Source organism: Ailuropoda melanoleuca, chromosome 6 (assembly GCF_002007445.2).
Source record: "Ailuropoda melanoleuca isolate Jingjing chromosome 6, ASM200744v2, whole genome shotgun sequence".
Lineage (NCBI taxonomy): Eukaryota > Metazoa > Chordata > Mammalia > Carnivora > Ursidae > Ailuropoda > Ailuropoda melanoleuca.
The window spans coordinates 22,082,903-22,102,552 of record NC_048223.1 but is presented as its reverse complement, the minus strand read 5'-3'; the positions used below and the strand labels follow the sequence as shown (position 1 = coordinate 22,102,552).

Genomic DNA, 19,650 nt, shown 5'->3' with positions numbered 1-19,650 from the left:
TAAAAAAGAAGTGGAATATATATGTATGTATATATATATATACATATATATATATATATGTATATATATATAGGAATATTATATGGCCATAAAAAATAAGTCTTTGCAACATGCTAAGCAAAATAAGTCAGTTAGAGAAAGACAAACAGCACATGATTTCACTCATATGTGGAATTTAAGAAACAAACAAGTAAAGGAAAAAGAAGACAGAGAGACAAACCAAGAAACAGGCTCTTAACTACAGAGAACAAGCTGAGGGCGGGATATGGATTAAATAGATGATGGGGATAAAGAAGGGCACTTGTGAGGAACACCAGGTGATGTTTGGAAGTACTGAATCACTAAATTGTACACCTGAAACTAAAATAACTAGATGTTAACCAACTGGAATGAAGAAGAAGAATCTGTGGGCGTGTGGCCAGAGCTCAGTGCAGCCACGGCACTGGCCTTGCTGCAGCAGGACTGGGAGCTGCGGGGGGCAGTCGAGGCCCCGGAACCAGGCAAGGCCAAGCCCAGCAGGGCTCTGGTAAAGCGCACCAGGAAAACAAATGCAACCCAAGCCCAGAAACGACAGAACTCAGCCAAGGGAAAGGTGCCCAAGTCGGTACTTGCTGAGTTCCTGAAGTGAGAGCATCAAGTCTACCTGAGAGTCAACCTGAAGTTTATGACCAGTGTGAGAAGCACAGTGGCTGAGTTGGTCACCTAGCCGATTGCATGCCAGAACTGGGGCCACAAGGCCTGTGACCAGCCTATGGCCAAGATGAAGAAGTAGACGGCAGCTGAGAGCACCCTGTTTACAGAGGAAGACTTCCAGAAGTTCCATCAGGAGTACTTCAGCAGCTAGGCTCCTGGGAGGACACAGTGGGAAAGGGATTCAGACCCAGTCTCCTCCTCTGACCTCACAGCCTCTGCTGGCCCCAGGACCCTGCCAAGCTGCTGGCCTAGCATAAGAAAGCCCTTGGGCTTGGGGGGTGAGGAGGGGAGGGGGGGAGGGCAGTAGGCAGTGCTAGAATGGAGCTGGTGAGCTGGAAGCCCTGGGAAGAATATGCACTCAGACCAGAGCTGATAACTGTAGGCTTGGGAGGAGCCATCTACCTGCCATTTCTATTTCGTTTGCTTCAGTCCAAGTAAAACCTCTGGGCTGTTTGCTCTAAAAATGTTACTAGACCCTTGGGGCCACACCTCTAGGAGGAGGGCTGCTGGGTGGGCTTCCGAGTTCTAATAAACGTGGATCCAAGAGCAGGAAAATAATATTAATGATTTTAAAAAAGAAAGAAAGAAAGAAACCTTCATTTGACATAAAGCTAACAGATTATACCATTCATTTAGGATTTGGACTCTTTTTTCTGTTTTATCTTGGTCTCTAATTACATGGCATCATGGTAAAATATTAGAACTAGAATATGACCTTGAATTGCAATTTTTTGTGTGCTATCTTAATTCCCACTGCCATTCACCTCATTTATGGCTCAGACTATAAACTACTTTGGGGCCAAGTTAGCTTCTATCCATCACTATTTCTCCATTGCCCTTCCAGGACTTGGCACATAATAGTTGATAAGTATTTAATGAATTAAGATGATTTAATACTCTTTCCTAAAATAAGTTCCATTAACTTATTCCCAGAAGAAGCAAAATAAGGATTCCAAAACCAAAATCCTGGAAACTATACCCCCTCTCTTCTCAAGAATCATAAGACATGTTAGCATATTAAAGAATCTGCAAAGTTTTGCAGTTAAGACACCTGTTTAAAATTATTTGCCCTAAAATCTTCTATTCAAGGAACTCCTATTGATAGGGTAACTGTAGTGTTATTATCCACATCTGGACAACTTTGAGAGTGAAATGGGGCACTATTAATAATTATACCAGGAAACAGGAATAAACTGGGTCTACACTAAATAAATCGGACATATAGTCATTCAACCTATGGACAGAAAGGTGGAAATACCCACAACCACTGTTACACGGACATATGGATCAAAGCTTAGAATACAACAATTGACCTAAGTCCCTTATTATACTGATAAGAAACATGAAGTCACAGAGAAGTTCAATTACTTCCCATTGGCTAGTCCCTTGGAACTCAGTTAAGAGGCAGAGCTGTGAATAAAATCCAACTTGTTGGAATGACATTTCCAAATCAGTTTCTGATTTGTTCAATCCTGAAATTTAAACAGTTAATTATTTGGCTGTATTTTCACAAAGAAGAAAAGAAATGCGAGATTTACGTGCCTCTCTCAGAATATCAGCTGTCATGTAGGAAGCACCGATTTTATGTGGGTACAAATGCAAATCAGGTGTCAGCTGGAGACCACCTGTCTTTTTGGAGATCTAGGAATAACTGCCTTGAGGTCTCAACAACTTCATGACCTAACAGAAGGCCAAAGCTCTGCTCCAGCTTCTAGAACTTCCCATAGGCCTATTGCTCATGGCCAGCTCTGCCTTCTGGGCTTATGGTTTCTCTGTGACATACTACATTAACCTAGTCATAAAACTAGGTTTACTTACCCCAAAACAGATTTTATTTTATTTTTTTTTAAAGATTTTATTTATTTATTCGACAGAGATAGAGACAGCCAGCGAGCATGGGAGCACAAGCAGGGGGAGTGGGAGAGGAAGAAGCAGGCTCATAGCGGAGGAGCCTGATGTGGGGCTCGATCCCATAACGCCGGGATCACGCCCTGAGCCGAAGGCAGCCGAACGCCGGGATCACCGCTGTGCCACCCAGGCGCCCCAACCAAAACAGATTTTAAAACATTTTACAGGGGCGCCTGGGTAGCGCAGTCGTTAAGCGTCTGCCTTCGGCTCAGGGCGTGATCCCGGGGTTCCAGGATCGAGTCCCACATCAGGCTCCTCCGCTGTGAGCCTGCTTCTTCCTCTCCCACTCCCCTGCTGTGTTCCCTCTCTCGCTGGCTGTCTCACATAAATAAATTAAAAAATCTTAAAAAAAAAAAAAAAAAAAAAAAAAACATTTTACAAATTTTTATAAGAGGAAAAAAGAAAGGATTTACTTCACAGGAAAGCAAATGAGAGTCACAATTAAGCTATAGCATTTTATTTTTTTTAAGCCCTGGAGACATAAGCTATAGCATCTAAAAAAATATTTGTTGGCTTTCCATGCTATGAATTTTCACTGGCCCTCATCTTTGTATCATCTTCTGGTTATTCACTTACTCCTCCTCCCTTCTCTTTCCTCTTTCTATCCTCTCTCCTCTTCTCTACTGGGTATTTGACCATAAATCTTTTCCCTTATGTTCACAAAAAAAAAAAAAAAATTACTTTCCCTTTGCCTTACCATACTCTGGTATCACCTAATATCCTTATTTGTGATAGGAGTTGAAGCAGGCAGTGTGTTGGGGGGTCCTCTGTCCCAATCATTTCTTCCAATGAAGATAGACCATGCTTTAAAAGAAAACCAGGTAAAAAATAATATTCTGCATCTTATTAAGCGATTATATAACTCAAAAGGAAGGTAACCGCACTTACTCAGAAGAAAATGATGGCAACCTGGACTAGGATGGTGGCAGTGAAAACAGAAAGAAATGGACAAATACAGGAGATCTTTCAGAGTAAGAAGCCACAGGTATTGGCGGTTGACTAAAGAGGTGAGAATGAGAAGGAACAATCAAGTATAATCGTCCTCTCTAGTTCTCTGGCTTGTACAGCTGGAGAGTAGGGGGTTTCATTTATAAAGACAGTGGGCCCGAGGAGGGAGCAGGCTCAGAAGGGAATATAATGAGGTTGGTTGTGGAGATGTTGGATATGAAGTGTCCATGAGACAACCTCTAGGAGATGCCTCCTAGACAGGTAAATGTGTGAGTTTGGCCCTCAGGACAATGACAGTAAGGGCACAAGACTTTGGATTCAGAAATAACTGGCTCCAAGTTCTAGCTCTCTTATTTAACTGGTGTGTGCCTTGAGCAAACTACTGGAATTCTCCAAGCTTCTCTCTCTTCATCTGTGCAATAAGACTTACTATTATCCTTTTATGTTGAGAAGATACCTCAGGATACCATGGATATCGTATATGAAACTCAGCACAGCTCAATAAAAATAAGTAACTCAAAAGATATTCATTCAGCAATTCCTATGTACCAGACACTACTCTAAGCATCTTATATGTATTTACCCATTTAATCTTCACAACAATCCTGTATCATAGGCAATATTATTTTCTCAACTTTAAAGATGAGGGAACAAATGCAGGAAAGGTAAGTAGCTTGTAATACTTACAAAGCAGGATTTGATGGATCTGAACGCAAGCTGTCTGGCTTCAGAGCATGCATATTTAACCACTGTACTGGACTTTCTCTTAATGTTAGCTAAAATTATTATAATTATAGCCCTGGAAGTCCCGAAGAAAATGATGTGGAAGCATGTGAGTAACTAAATAATGATATTAATAATAGCTAATTTTTATCAAGCATTTATTCTTTGTAAGGCAATAAGCTAAGTATTTTACACGGATATCTCAACAGTTGAATTTTCTCAACAGTCCTGTGATGTAGGTACTATTATTTCTCTCATCTTGAAGATGAAGAAACAGACATGGAGAACGTAAGTGGTCCTGACCAACATCACAGAGATAAGTAATGGCGCCAGATTCAAAGCCAGACAAACTGACTGTCACTGTCATTTCTAAAATGAAATATTAGAGAGGCAAAGAAGGGAATGTAAAGATGAGAGGAAGGTATAAGACAGAGTTATGAGGAACACATGGTTCCATCATCCTGTTAAGAAATCTTTAAAGATGTAAGCAGTCACCTTTCACAGCCTGTGCCAAACACAGCTGGCAAACACTCCCTCCTCCACCTGTTCGCAGCACATCGCTTGTACCTGACTTAAAGCACCTGCTCATGGTGCCACCGTGACACGTTCACTTGTCCCCCAGGGATGGAAGCCCTACCATTTGCAGGAACCCTCACCCACCCTCTTGAGCAGCCAGTGCCTTCAACAGCTTTCCTATAAACTTCTGCTGAATTAGAAAGCAGGGGAGAGAGCCAGACGAAAAGGGGAAGGAGAAGGAGCGAGGAGGCAGCGGCAAGAGGAGGCTTCTTGCCCTGTCTCCTAGCCTGAGCAGGGAAAAACTAGTTGTAGAATAGGATGAAAAGTAAAATTCCTTTCCAGATCATTCTGCCAGCTGGTAGGTTTTAGAAATCTGGACGGTCTTTGTAGAGGAGGTGACAAGGCAGCCCAGTCTGGAAGGGAGAAAAAGAGCTTCCCCTAGACATGAGAATGGTGAGGGAAGAAGGAAGACATTCCAAGGCACATTTTGGGAGCCACTCTCTATTTCTTGATAAATGCAACGATAAGGTGAAAGAACTTAACAGGGCCCATGATAAAGAGTCTTATGTGTCATTCAAAGGAATTTAGGCCTTAGCCTGGACAGTAAAGGGTCTCACACTCAAAAGCCCCTAAGAGCCAGGAAGGATTGAGAAAGGACCTCCACGTCAGATTGGACAGCACTTGCCCTGTCTGTAGAGACAGCCTCCATGCAATTTCAGGTTCTGGTGCCATGCTGGAATGCAGACCCGCTGTGGCCCACTGTCCAACCCTCCAAGAGGAACCAGAAATCTACATTTTTGTGCAAAATAACCCAAGTTTTAAGTACTGACAAAGGAAAATCACTGAATGTTTTTAAACAGAGAAGTAATAGTATCACATTTTTATTTTAGAAAGATTACTTGTGCATCCATAAGGAGGATGGACTATAAAAACCTACTAGCCACACTAGCAGTAACCAGTCTTAGCCTACTGTGATTGGACCGGTGAGCCTCAAGAAGCCTAAGCCAGTGAGGAAGTAGGAAAAAAGAGTTTATCATTATGAAATATTTAGGCAATGGAAAAATTAGACTTTTCAACTGGATGAAAGTAGCGGGTAGCAACGAGAAGAAGTTGAGGACTTTTTCTGCCTAAAATTGCATGATGTTGAATGGAAAAGCTGAGTCTACTCAGACATGTTAATTCATTTTTCATTATTCCTATGAAATATCCAAAATGTAATGAATAATGCTATTCAAAATAAAATTATGAAAATCATGTAGCAACTTGAAAAAGTGGTCATGCACTGCCAAATGAGGAAATGAGCACAAATATCTGTCTGTGCCGTGATTGCAAAAATACCCCATGTCCTACAAATTATACAGGCACACAAATGCTGAATGTAATTTTGAAAAATGAAAATGGTTTAATTTGTTAAAATGACAATATTTTAGGAGTTTTTTCCCCTTTCATTTATTTTATTATGATCTTGTAAAATTTGTTTTGCGGTAAAAATAACAAAAAGATGGCAAATAGTGTCTGTGCAACTTAAGAGAAGACACGCTTGACACAAACTAAAGAATTTAGGGAAGGCTTGCTGGAAGAGGTGAGGCTTGAACAAGGACCTGAAGGAGTGGAAAGTAATTATTGCCTGAAGATGAATGTTTTCCTTGCGTCTCCATGGAAAATTGCATTACTTCCAGGAACAAAAATACAATTCTATATATTGTGGAAAAGGATAAACAAAGACGATTACAACGTTGAAGAATCTAATTTGCATCTAAAAATCCACTCCGAATTTTCAAAAGATGAACCTTTTTTTTTTTGTTTAAAAGATGATTTTAGGGGCGCCTGGGTGGCTTAGTCAGTTAAGTGTCTGTCTTCATTCTGCTCAGGTCATGATCTCAGGCTCCTGGGATCCAGCCCCGTGACAGGCTCCTTGCTCAGCAGGGAGTCTGCTTCTCCCTCTTCCTCTGCCCTCTTCCCCCTGCCCCCCTCCCCTGCTCATGCACACGTGCTCTCTCTATTAAATAAATAAAATCTTTTAGGGGCACCTGGGTGGCTCAGTCGTTAAGCGTCTGCCTTCAGCTCAGGGCGTGATCCCAGGGTCCTGGGATCAAGACCCGCATCAGGCTCTCTGCTCTGCTGGGAGCCTGCTTCTTCTCCCACTCGCCCTGCTTGTGTTCCCTCTCTCGCTGGCTGTCTCTCTCTCTCTCTCTCTGTCAAATAAATAAAATCTTTTTTAAAAAATAAAATAAAATCTTTTTAAAAAATTATTTTATAGAATGGAATTTTTAGGGACCCAGAAATCAGAAAACCTGAATGCAGCACATATTCATCCATTAATTAGCTGTTGTCCCTCTTAAGTCATTCTTTCCATTGAGCCTCCATTTTTCTTTTGTAAAATGGGACAGGTGAATTCATTGATCTCTTAAGTTTCTACCCAATAATAAAATTACATTTTTCTCTGCTAAGAATACAGTATTCAGATTCTTCACCTAAAGCTTAGGCTTATGAAATTATTGACACACCCTGTTTTGTGTTTTCACCTTGTTGTTGACTGAAGGAGTGTATTTTTAAGATCATCCATGCCTTTCTAACAAATGAGTTATCACTCAGAAGCAGCCAAGCAAACGAAAAGTGGAATGATCTGTTAAAAGCTCGGCTAAGGTGCCAGCTCAGGAACTCTACACTGAAGTTTGTTTTTGTTTTTTGCTTTGGTGGGCAGCAAAGCAAGGTTTATTGAGCAAGCGTAAAGTGATAGTACAAAGCTCCCAAAGTGGGAGAGGACCCAAGAGGGTTGCCCTACACTGAAGATTTGACACTGTGACCTCCAAGATGCAGTGTAAGTGAAACTTGACATGTGGTACTATGTCTCCAATAACTTGAATACAGAAATCTAAGAGCAAAGAGGCATGCCAGGGCCTCCTCTTATCATCACACTCGATAGCCCACTTGTGACATCTGTGCGTTCAGTCCTGCAATCCAGGGCTCTGTTGGGTGACAGCTTCTAATTCCCAGAAGGGGAACTCTTGCCATGGGGTACAGTGGTGGTTCCACCGAACTAGAAGCTGTACCTGCCACTGGTAGAGTTTGAAGTCTCCATGACTTGGCAATCACAGAAAGGAGTAACTAGACTGGCTGAGGCAATGAACCTTGATTACCATAAGAACTTAGGGTTGCTTCTACACAATGTCTAAGACCACAGATACTCACTAAGACATCTGAGTATTTCCATACCCAGTACTAACCATTACTGACCAGTTGTAACAACCATTATCCAGTAACACAGAGCAACAAAGGCTCAGAATGAAGGACTGGGGACCCCACTAGGCAAGCATGCCAGTGGAAGTACTTACAGAGGGCGAGGAAATCTACAATGGATGGTGGAGGAGAGAGACGATGGATCTCAATTACAGCCTCAGGACCAACTGCAGAAGCAGGGACTGGAGTAGATTTCACTGACCTTCCCACTTTATCTCTTCTAGGAAAATTCGCCTTAAACATGACTCTGACTGGTTGAACTTGTACCTCGACTTTCCAGGAAGATGACCGCTTGTTCTAACAACAACAACAAACAACAACAACAACAAAAATGTTGTTCCCGTATTTTAGTTTATGAACCAGATATAATTTGGAGGGCATAAATGGATCGCAATGGTGCAAGGGGCAGACTGTAAGACATCTTTTTGCAATTTATAGATTGTATTGGCTTCACTTATCCTCCAGACAGCTGCCACCACAGCCAACATACTCAGAATTTTTGCCACTTGAGGCAAACCAGCCACACTCGCGTCCCTGTCTCCTCCTGCCTCTTTCTAACTCAGATTCAGAGTCAGATGACATGCCACACCAAAGAGCATTTGTTTTGGCGTCTGAGAAGCTGCTGAAATGTTGGATGGTGCAATCCGGTAGTGCTGAGGAACAAACTGCAGGGCAAATTTTGACCAGTAAGAGGCAAGAGATGGAAAAGAACCAGGCAGATAAATTCTCTTTCCTTTTCTCCCTCCAAGGAATGTTCTGAATCATGATTTCATCACGCAGCCTGGCCAAGCCAGTTAACCTGCAAAGTGACCTGCCCTCTCCTTCAGCTTCTTATAAAGCAATAGCTTGCATGTTACCTTGCACTGTTTACCATCCTTCTCTGCCTGACTTCCCTTTCTCCCACTCCTGCTGCCCTGGACTTGTCTCTCAAATAAAGCATCAGCACTTAGTCCTTGGTCAGATTCTATTTACTAGAGAATTTAGGTTAAACAACTATATTACGTAGACTCCTTTGAAGTTAGATGTGACCATGTAACTGAATTCTAAACAATGGACTGCAAGGAGAAATTATGTATCCCACTTCCAAACTTGACACATACAAATCTGCTCTTTTCCTATACAAACTAACCAGAAAGGAAAAAGAGAAAGATAAACTGGGGACATTTGGACAGTTGGAAGCCTCTACAGGACAGAGCCTCTGTTAGCCTGAGTCCCTGAATGATAGGGGCTGTTCATATTCCCACTACTATTACATGAACAAAAAAACAAGCTTCTCTTATGTTTGAACCACTCTATATTTGAGGTCTATTGGTCATTGCAATCAGCATACCCTAGTTAACAGACTTAAACCAGTAACTATTAAAGTTATTAAACCAGTAACTACAATTAGTAAAGATCAAGATTCTAGAAAAGGTGTGATGCAAAGGCTGTGAGTCACATGTTCCTTTTTTTTTTTTTTGTGCCTGCTTGCCTGAAACTGTATCTTATTTATAAATTTGTGTAAATGAAGTAAAACAAAAGAGTCATGATTCATTTCCCCAAAATTTACAGTTGACAGGTCTTCTTTAAGAGCCATTCCCACCCAGTCACCCTTAAACCCCTCTTCTCACACCTCCAGAAAAAAAGCCAAGCGATCTGCCCTGGCAGGCGCTCGTCTGCGTAAACATCTCTGTGCAGGTTTTACTAACCAAGGCTACAATCCTAGGAGTGCAAGAGAAACTAAACTAGACGCAATCATTGAAACTAACAGACTTCTTCCTTTCTACCCTGCATGTTACCCACAAATGAGAGCAATTTTTCTCTAAGAAGGAGAAAAGTCCCCGTGTGAGGAACACTTCATGCTTGATATTATGGTAAATGGTGTCCTCTAATCTTAAAACTCAGGAGGATACTGTAGCATATAACCACTACTCCTATTTGCAATCGCTGGTTAATCTCAATCTTAATCTTAATGCAAACAACTCAAAAATCTCCACCCACTTCATTGTCTTTCTCCCTCTTGGTACCCACATCATGGCTCCCTAAAGGTAAGCCTGTGGTGTAGTGGAAATAGTCAAGTTCCTGCCTTTGTCTCCCAGCTCTGTATTCAGTAAGAAAGAGCAGATGCTGGGGCAGTCACGTGCTAATAACCGATGGTGGCAGCATCCCAGCAAGGCTGTGAAAGAGAGATACAATCCAAACCAAAGACCGGGGAGGAGGTGAGTCAGGAATATGAGACGAAGTCAACATCTGTGGCTTCTGCTGGAGGGAGAGGAATAGTTCCTAGATCTTGCTAGATCTCAGCCTCGCTAATAGGACATCTTAAATGGAGGAAACACTGCCCATTATCTTTATTTGTCCATTCAACATACACTCCCTGGGAACTTCCTATGCTTAGAACTCACTATACACCAGGTGCAATCAACATTGCAGTGTACAAGACAATTAGATATCTGCTCTGATGGAGCTTGTGGTCTAGTCTAGAAACTCCATACTACACTTTCAATCAGTTAAAAGTACCAAGGGATTTATTTCCATCAGCTTTCCTAAGAAAAAATAAATTGCAGAAGTGATTATTAGTATTATCCTAAATATCACTTATAAAACTTCTAAAAGCATCCTTGCATGGCTTCAGATATAAATCTCAAGACTCTGGCTTCTAAACTAAAAATCAAAACAAGTTCTGATAAAATAAAATTCCCTACCACCTATCAGGGTTCTTTCCTCTCCTAAGATCTTTAAATACACTATCTGATTTTTTTTAAATGAACCTTTTTGACATGTCAGGTAGAGGTGAGACTTGAAATAGTGCTAGATTAGTTTACAGATTGAATACATCTTTTTGTTAATTAAAGTAGCAGGTATGAGCTGGACAAAGGCAAAGGCCAGGAAACTTCATTCTTCACAGATGGTATTTTGCAAATGGAGACTCTGCACGAGGAGAGGACTACAATGGCGGGTTCTTCTCTCAGAAAGGCAGTGGCTCAGGTATAAGGGGGAACTGTACGCACAGCTGACAGAGGAATGGGATGAGGGGAAAGAAGGGAGCCAGTCCCTTGCACATATTAAAAGCAACCCTGGATGTGATGATGGCTTGGTGGCTATATTATTTTTAATATCCTTATCAGTTAGAGATGCATAATGATATACTGAGGTCTGAAGCAATATGAGTCAAGAATTTGCTTTAAAATATGTCATTAAAGGACCACAAAATGTTAATATTTGTTAGAACTAGGTCAGGGCTACATGGGTAGAATCTATTTTGCGTGTTTGAAAATTTTCATTGTAAAATATGTTTTAAAGAGCTACACACTGAGGGGCGCCTGGGTGGCTCAGTCGTTAAGCCTCTGCCTTCGGCTCAGGGCGAGATCCTGGTGCTCTGGGATCAAGCCCCACATCAGGCTCCTCCACTGGGAGCCTGCTTCTTCCTCTCCCACTCCCCCTGCTTGTGTTCCCTCTCGCTGGCTGTCTCTCTCTCTGTCAAATAAATAAAATCTTAAAAAAAAAAAAAAAGAGCTACACACTGGGTCAGAAAGTTGTATACAGCTGAGGCACCAAGCTGTGAGCTTCTAACTGCAGCAGCTGCTATGGCACCAATAAATAGAAAATTCATGAACCTTTATTGCTCATCGTCACTGAGGCATTGCTGCAGAGAGGGGGAAGGTTCCTCAATTTGGGGGAGGAGAGTTCTGATGCAGTAAAAAATAGGATCACAGTTGCTCTTTTTTCTGGCTCCGAGGAGGTGGTGGGCTGCTTCGGGATGGAGCTGAACATCTCTTTCCCAGCTCCTGGCTGCCAGGAACTCACTGAAGTGGATGATGAATGCAAACATCGTACTTTTTGTGAGAAGCCTATGGCCACAGAAGCTGCTGCTGCTGCTGTGGGTGAAGAACGGAAGGGTTACGTCGTCTGAATCCGTGGTGGCGACACCCGACAAGGCTTCCCCATGAAACAGGCTGTCCTGACCCATGGCTGTGTCTGCCGCTGCTGAGTGAGGGGCATTCCTGCTCCGGACCAAGGAGGACTGGAGAGAAAGCATCATTCAGCTCGGGGCTGCATTGTGGATGCCCGTCTCAGTGTTCTCAACTTGGTCATTGTAAAAAACGGGGAGAAGGACATTCCTGGACTTACTGATACCACTGTGCCTCGTTGCCTGGGGTCCAAAGGAGCTAGCAGAACCCACAAGCTTTCCAGTCTCTCTACAGAAGATGATGTGAAAAAGGCCCTAAATAAAGAAGGTAAGAAACCTAGAACCAAAGCGCCCAACATCCAGCATCTTCACGTTTCCTCCAGCAGAGACGTCAGCGTACTGCTCCGAAGAAACAGCGTACAGAGGAAAATAAGGGAGAGGCTGCCGAATAGGCTAAACTTCTGGCCAAGAGAACGAAGGAGACGGAAGAAAGACGCCAGGAACAGATCGCCGAGAGACAGAGGCTGTCTTCCCTGGGGGTTTCTACCTCGAAGTCTGAGGCCCCTCAAGAATGAGATTTTCTAAAGACTTACAAATAAATAAGATCAGACATAAAACAAAAGTAGGATCACAGTCTTGGGTCTCTGCACAAATGCATCCCAGATGCCACCCATCTCCCTGTCAGTACAGCTGACACAACGTCAGAAAAACAGAACCCCTTGCTCTTCACCCCATCTGCAGCTTCAAGTCCTTACTGACCACAACAGGCACTTTCTTGTGGACCAATTCATGTTTATCTATTTCCATGTATTTCATCCCTATCCAAACACTTGTCCATGGCCACTCTACTATGGAATATTTCTCATTCGTATTATTTAACCAAACAATAATTACTTTTCCGTAATATCATGAATATCTCCCTATTCAGTAATAATGACATTCCCACCAGCTATTATTTATTTTCTTCTAAAAAATGAACCCACATCTGCATTGGTCCAAACTTTTCTCTCCAACCAGTGTTCTCTCACTTCCTAACCCCTATAGGGGATCCAGCCCAGTGCAGGGTTGACTCTGGGCAAACAGTGCTTGCTTTCACTTATTGAGCTACTAACTAAATACCGGGATTTAAGCATGAACACACCATTCACTGATTCAATAGACAATTGTCAAGCACCTATTTTGTGCCATATGTTACAACTATAAAAACGAATAAATTAGATATCAACCTTGAAGATGGTCAAAATCTAGCATGGGAGATAAGTGGAAAAACAATTGCAATAGGTTGTAAAAAAAAAAAAGTAATTAGCTTATACTAGGTAGAGTGGCAACATTAATGAATATATTCACTTTGACTTCTTGGAGTTAGAAGGTGGGGCTATAAGGAGGGTGTTTCCAAAGGTGAAAAAAAATTCCCGACTTTGCCTCTGAAAGGTAGAGTAGCAGTTTGTCAGGCATGTATAAGAAAGCTCAGATATAAATTATAAAAACTCTGTGAAGCTAGAATTAATAAAGGGAAGTCATAAGAGATAAGGTTGGAGGAATAGAATACGAAGGTTCTTAATGCTATAAACCTGGAGATATATTCCACAGAAAATACAAAGTCACTGAAAGCTTTTAAGCAGGGCTGTCAAACAATAATACTTACATTTTAGAAAAATTCCCCTGTAGTAGAGTACGGGGTGACTCTGCAGGCTTGCGGCAAGGCAACAGGAGCAGTTGCAGGCCAAACATAGCTGTCCAGAGAAGAGAAGACATGCCCTGAATAAAGGCTGTGGCAGGGCAGGCGCACTGGACTGGCCCATAAATGTATCAGCCATATTTTTTTACCAGCCTTATTTAAACCTTAATTTCTCTCCCCAAAAGAGTATATTTCCTCTACCAAGTTATCCTGGGAGACTATCAGGGAAAATCTGAGAGCAGATGACAAATAGCTAGGAAATCTGCAAGAATATGTGCCCTGCTCTATGCCCTATTATTCATTCCCAACAGACTTTCTCCCTTTCTCTCCCTCCCCACAAAGCCCTCAGCAAGTTCAAGTTTCTCCCAGCCATTTCTTGGATTCTTTCTTCCTAATTAGCTTTTTTTTTTTTTTTTTAGATTTTATTTTTTAGTCATCTCTATACCCAATGTGAGATTCAAACTCACAACCCCGAGATCAAGAGTCACATGCTCTACCAACTGAGCCAGCCAGGTGTCCCTCTTCCTAATTTTGAGTTCTGATGTTTACTACTCTTCAGCTATGGATTTTATACTGCAAAGCCTCCTAGTTCTAGAACGATGACTAAGTGGACCAAAGGCATCTGCCTGAGTGGACAAGAATGTGACAACGACACACTGTCATTGCGATACTCTGAAATCAAGACTGATTTTGACAAGAATGAAAGCTTTCTACCTGCTGCCCCTATCTGATGGGATTTTTAGGGCTTGGAGAAATAGCCACTGTCTTTCTTAAAAATCCTGAATGCTCATGTGAGATTGAATGCCATTTAGATAAATGAGCCATTTATAGTGATGGCTCATATAACAGAATTATTCAGTTGGTTGCTCTGGAATTTGTTCATTTTATTTTTAAAGTTCAGTGGAAGTTAGTTTTGTCCAAGTACTTTGCAAACTTTGTTGAGAAATTAAGTTCCAGGTGGTAAGATCCCAGATAAGTATCAATAGGCATGGCAAAGGTGTCAGGAACATCATATGTTTAATTAAATGTTCATTGATCAGTAACATGGGTATACTTTATTCTAAGACAAACATTGATGTGTACGACAGTTCCTTCTTCAAGGGAAACAAGCCAGGTAATTCTTCAAAGCAGACAATTACAGAACCATGACTTACATGTTATTTGGTGACATGCTAAGCAGGATTCCTGCCACCACTGCTGCGTGGTCAACATCTGTTTTGGCTACTTTATCCTCTCTTTTGGGAACCTTAACCACTTCTGCTCTTCTTCCTGCCTCTGTTCCCCAAACTCCAAGAGTTAAGATACTGTTTGCATCTCTCCTAAGCAACCCACTTCCCCACCTTCCCCCTGATCTGCACCTTTTCCAAAATATCTCCTCCTCTAAAGTAGCTCTTTCTTTCTCCTCAAATTCCCTCCAGCCGAGACCACTATCTCACCTTCTCAGCTAGGTGTTAGAGGAAATGCAATCATAATGCCCGATTAAACCAATTCACACTGAAGTATAGGTGGTAGGTGCCTTAACTTGCAGAACAGTGTTTAGAAGAACCCATTATTCCAAATGAATCTCTAATTGGTGGGATGCAAGAGGGAATTATGTTTGAGGTGTGGGGAGTTAGAGTTTTTCCTCACTGATTCATACTGACCAGAGCCCCTACATTCAATATTCCTTCCTCTTAGGGATTTCTTTTTTTTTTTTTTAAAGATTTTATTTATGTATTTGACAGAGAGATAAAGACAATGAGCGAGAGAGAGAACACAAGCAGGGGGAGTGGGAGAGGAAGAAGCAGGCTCATAGCGGAGGAGCCTGATGCGGGGCTCGATCCCATAACGCCGGGATCACGCCCTGAGCCGAAGGCAGACGGTTAACCGCTGTGCCACTCAGGCACCCCCCTCTTAGGGATTTCTAAAGATGATGCATGCTACAGCCTCAGTTCACCAGGTTATAAATAAAAAACCTCAGCATGAAACCTGGCTTGGCTTGACATTTCTACTCTCTAGTTGAGTTTCTTTTCTAGAATTGTGTGCACACTTGTGAACTTTTTCTAGATCAGCTTCTACGGCTTCTGGTATAGATAAAAATCCTGATCATCTATTGCACTGTTATCTTTGTCAAATAGCAAAATACCTAGCTTGAAATTAAAATTAGACAAGAATAGTAGTGAAACAGTGACCACAAGGACACTCTTAAGAGAGTACATTAATACGGAAATTAAATAAAGGAATGAAGTGCATCTTTATGGCATTACATTTTAACATCAGCTCATTACATATAGACAAAACGGCCCTTTAAAAATCCCAGACGTTACCATAAAAGGGGAACAAGTAGGCAACACACACACACACACACACACACACACACACGTTTCTCACTAATGCCCTTCCGGTCAGTTCTACATCCAGCTCAGATTCTGTTTCTTCATTGCACATCACATGAAACTGTGGTTTGCATTTAGGGGCTACATTTTAAGAAAAAAATATGCTTTTTAATGCTAAACACACTTAGTGGCGCCTGGATGGCTCAGTCAGTTATACATCCGCCTTCTGCTCAGGTCATGATCCCAGGGTCCTGGGATCGAGCCCAACGTTGGGATCCCTGCTCACTGAGGAGCCTGCTTCTCCCTCTGCCTCTGCCTGCTGCTACCCCTGCTTGTGCTCTCTCTTTCTCTTTCTCTCTCTGCCAAATAAATAAAATCTTTTAAAAAAATACTAAACACACTTGGCTTTGACCATATATAGTGGCATTCCCTCAAATTAAACGCCTAGACAGAGAGTCCACTGATTATTGGCTTTCTTTCAAAGAGTTCCAATTCTGTCTTCACCGTATTTCCAAGCTAGAGAATCACAGCTAAGGTATAAATAAACCAAAGAGACTCTCCCTCATGCACACTGTGACAGAACTCGGCTTCCTGCCTGGTTGTGCCAAGTCCCAAACCAGTGCTACATCCCTACTACAAAACCTAAGAAGCAAGCCTGAAATTCACAACAAGCCCCTAGAAAATCAAACCTTGGGTATAAGGCCAAGTTCCACCACCTTATCAGTCAGCAAGTCCATAATGAGTTTCCTCTCTGTGCCAGGTATCCGCTAGGCTCAGGTGATACAAAGGTGAATGATAAAACGGGGTCCCTGCCTTCCTGGGCTGGGCTTATAGTTCGATGACATAAACAGGCAGTTACAGTGTAATGGGTGTTGTGACAGTGAGAAAGGCCACAGGGCAGGGGCGCACAAGGCACGGAGCATCTGTGTCACCTAAGCACATCAGGCCAGGGGAACATCATAAAAGTTTCTTGGAGAAATAAGCATCTAAGATGAGGGATTTTATTTTTAATTTTGGTTTTTATTTTTTCTTATTTTTCTATTTCCTTGTGGTTTCAGGCATTCAAAAATTTGCAGGAATGGCACAAAGGATTCTCATATATGCTTCATCTGGATATGCTGAATGTTATACCAAATACATTCTCTCTCATGTATATAATACATGTATAGACAAATACACATTTTAAAGCCATTTGAGAGTAATTTACAGAAATTATGCCCCCTTTACTCTTAAATACTCCAGTGCGTGTTTCTTAAAAGCAAGGACATTCTCTTCCATAGCTTACAATTAGCAAAATCAGGAAATTAATACTGATTTAATACTACTGTCTTTATCTACAGACCTTATTCAAATTTCACCATTGTCCCAACATCTACTTTATAGCAAAATAAATTCCTAGCTCACGTGCTGCATTCAGGCGTCGCATCTCTTTCGTATTGTATAGTCTGGAAGAGTTTCTTTGTCTTTCCTGACCTTGTCATTTTTGAAGCACACAATCTAGTTATTGAGTAGAATGTCCCTCAATTTGGTTTTGTCTGATATTTTCTCATTATTAGATTTAGCATAAGCATTTTTGGCAGTTGATTTTGTGTTTTTGAGATGAGTGTTGAAGAATGAAGAGAAATCAGCCTGCATAACCTATTGCTACATTTATTTATTTTTACATCAGACTTGGGAGGAAGGAAGGTGGAGAGCAAAGGGAAGGCTCTACTATTATTAGCTAATATTGATCTTACACTTCACAAGGGCCAGGCACTGTTCCAAATGCATTATGTAAGTTAGCTCAATCATCCCTCGCACCTCCACAACAACTGTTCTTTTCCCATTTTTCAGACAAGAAAGACTGAGGTATCCAGAGATGACAAGGCTAAGTAGTAGAGCGACTAGGTTTCAAATCCAGGCATACTGACCCTACTGCCTGTACTGTCAGCAGGAAAGACTTAGTGAGAGCAAAAATCTTACAGAAAGAAAGGCTTGTATGGAGTTCAGAACAAGCTGGACTCCAAAACAGCGTGCAACACTTGGTCCAAGCAACTTCCTTAGACGTTGTGGCTTATGGCTGTGGCGCTTCCGCCCCCTGCTGGCTGCAGTCACGTATCGCATGCTTTGTACTGCTTTCTCCTCAATTGGATGGAGCGCCTCATGGCAGAACAATGATCACTGAAATTTCTGCAGCACGGAATTGTGCCTGACCTAAGAACATGCATCAGGAAGAATTTGGCATTCCCTCCATTCTTCTTCTCTGTGCCTCTCAGCCCCTCGCCACATTCTAAAGGTTGCTTAGCAGAATAAATCCTAAGCCCTGTTCTCACCAGCTTCTTTTATGAAACTTCCCCAGAGAATTTTTTTTTTAAACCATGACAATTTTGGAATCCACTGAAGCCGTAAGGAAGCTAAAGTTAAATTAATCAGAATACAATCCCCAGACAAGACAATCACTGCAGCTGAGGAGACCTGTAGGGAGGGTGTTTGTCCTTGGAAAATATTTGAAAAAGATCCAGGGCAGCTGAAGCAAATCATCTCACAGTGGGCTCTGAAGAGCCACAGAGGATCAAATCACCAGGCAAATAAGATGATGGAGAGGAAAAATTCCTCTGAATGAATCATAAGTAGCCTCTATTTTCAATCAAATTCCCCTTCTCTTCAGAGGTAAAAGCCTGTCCCCCTGAGCTTCAAAAACCCCTGGGGCTTTCACAAAATTCCATTGTTTTCTCCAGTAAGGGGAAGAAATGGAAGGAAAAGCCGGAAGACAATGGAATGGCAGTCTCTAAAGGATGGCACACTGATTGATTCCATATATGCCAGTACAAAGAAAAAAAAAAAAAGAACATGTATTTAAATTCCCAGGGGCGCCTGGGTGGCACAGCGGTTAAGCGTCTGCCTTCGGCTCAGGGCGTGATCCCGGCGTTATGGGATCGAGCCCCACATCAGGCTCCTCTGCTATGAGCCTGCTTCTTCCTCTCCCACTCCCCCTGCTTGTGTTCCCTCTCTCACTGGCTGTCTCTATCTCTGTCGAATAAATAAATAAAATCTTTAAAAAAAAAAAATAAAATAAATTCCCAAACTATATTCTACTGGAAAATTGGCTCATTCTGCCTTGATGGCAAGTACAGATGAGTCAGAGGCCATTATTAAACCACTTCTAAGCTCCTTGATAGAATTCTGAGAATGCTGATGCAAGGAGGTCCCGTGTGAGCGTTAACTTCATAACTTCTAGACACCTGTCAGGTTTGGAGGGACACAAATACATCTGCATACTGATATTGCCATATAGAGGGCTGAAACCTTGGATCCCAGGTCAAATCAACTCAGATAAATGGCTCCTGGGAGGTGATTAGGTGAAGCAAGCTTCCAGGTCTTCTTGTTTATTTTAATAAAGCATCCAGGGTTCCATGAAGGGTTAATCAGAACTCCCTACTTTCAGTCAACTAGGTGAGTATTTTTCTCATGGCAGAAACACGGTGCCTTTTTAGACCCAGGCTCAGATACAGCAGGCTGTCAGTTCTGCCACATTCCATTGACCAAAGCAATTCACAGGACCCGTCCAGATTCAAGGAAAGTAGACTCTTTGCATTGGAAGAAATGCAGTCTCAGGGCAAAAGGTGTAGATACAGGGAATGGTTAAAGGCTTGGAGCCATGACTGGAATCTACTACAGGCCCAGAAAAATAAAAAATCCACTGGGTAACTCTCCACATTCCCAGCATATTCTTTCTTCACATATATTCTTCTCAATGGATG

At 42.0% G+C, this 19,650-nt stretch overlaps 2 pseudogenes; both read left to right on the top strand.

Annotated features, from left to right (window-relative positions):
* Positions 1-373: 373 nt before the first annotated feature.
* LOC100481531 lies at positions 374-844 on the top strand (annotated as a pseudogene).
* Positions 845-11,760: 10,916 nt separating this feature from the next.
* On the top strand, positions 11,761-12,492 carry LOC117802640 (annotated as a pseudogene).
* Positions 12,493-19,650: the final 7,158 nt, after the last annotated feature.